The sequence below is a fragment of the Nicotiana attenuata genome, unplaced genomic scaffold (assembly GCF_001879085.1).
Source record: "Nicotiana attenuata strain UT unplaced genomic scaffold, NIATTr2, whole genome shotgun sequence".
In the NCBI taxonomy this organism is placed as follows: Eukaryota; Viridiplantae; Streptophyta; class Magnoliopsida; order Solanales; family Solanaceae; genus Nicotiana; species Nicotiana attenuata.
The window spans coordinates 95,491-97,165 of NW_017672141.1; positions in this window are offsets into that span (position 1 = coordinate 95,491).

A 1,675-nucleotide genomic window follows, 5' to 3' on the forward strand; every position below is an offset into this window, starting at 1 on the left:
ATCCTAACACACACTTAATACTGTGATGCAGAAGGTATTATAATACTTATCTTTAGACATCTACTGTTGTTTTTTTTTCCTCCTTATTTTTGTGGCAAAAATTGATGTAGAAATTAACCAGTTAATTACCACATTAACTGGAGCTTCATGTCTTGCAGGAGTTATGCTAAAAAGCTAGTCTCGATTTTGTTAGGATTGTAGATCACTATACTTGGTAAATAAAATAATATTAATTACCAAAAAAATAAAAAGATTACCATATTAGTTCCCGAGTCTTCTACCTGAATTCCCTATCCGTTTTGCTTACTCGTATTCCCATAAATCATTAGTATAACTTTAACTTGACTGCATGTTCAGGTGTATATTGCCAATGTCATCTACTCAGGTACGGGTATAGTGAGTCATTGTGTTCTTCCTCGTTCGGCTAAACTAGCCAAATACACTCTTAACATGGTATGATATTGTCGGCTTTGGGCCAAGCCCATACGATTTTTTCCAAAATGCCTCACACCATAAAGAGATCTGTTTACCTCGAAAAATGCTAGCAACAATTAAATATGATTTGTGGTTTTAAAGATATGTGATTTATTCCAATACTAGTGAATGTACGAATAATATTAAGTTTAGTAAAAAGAATTGATTAACCAAACCAGTGTTGTTAGAGCAATAAGGACCTCGAGCTCGATTATCTCAGGGGCCTTGAGGTGAGTTAAGAACAATAAAGTATGAACAATAAAGTAAAGACAATAAAGCTGAAGAACAATTGTTGAGCACGTTAAACAAGAAAAAAGCAAAGTCGAATGTTCTATTGCAGAGAATGAGATATCCTTTACAAATGATGGGGGTCCCCTTTATATAGGAGGGCAAAAATCCTTAATACAGTACATTTCCAATTACGATAAAGAATCCTATTGGTAGAGCGGTATAACGACCTAGTACGGACTTGCACTATTTCGTACAAACCTTATCCTATAATTTTATGCCCTGACTCACGTGTCCTTGAGAAATTTCTGCTCTTTCTTGAGTGCCCTCAAAATTGTACTGCCCTCGAGGTAGATCATGACGGGACCCCGATTTGCTTCTCAAGGTGCACTCATCCAGGCCCGGCTTGATTCTTACTTCGAACTTCCAAAATTCGGACTCGGAGTGTAATCCAGTCTTAGAAATCGAGCTCTTCGATTTCTACCGTACACAGATAGTCCCCGCGTTTCTTAGAATGAAATGATATGAAACGATTCTGATTCTTGAAGTCCTTAGTGATGACGTCATCCCCATGATGCAAGCATTCGAAGTGACCGAAATGTCCCGTCGGTCCATTTCCCAAAAAGCATTGAATGTATGCCAGTATTGGTCGGCCACTAATGCCGCCGAACCGTCGTTTCCCTTCTATAAATATGAGGTGATTCCTCTAAATAAAAAACTTTACTCTTTCTTCACTCCTTTCCCATCTTCTTCTCTTTGTCCAATCACTCATTTCCTCCGCCTCTTAGAGCGTCGGAAAACACCAAGCCCTTGCCGGAAATACCACATCCCTGTGTGCCTGTAACACTTAGCTTATAACCATGGCCAAAACTTCCATGACAGTTCCCAAAAAGGACAAATCATCATCTTCTTCTGCCTCCCGGCTGGCCAAACCGGTTGTGCCGCCAAAGCTTGAGGAAATCACCCCCGGTAA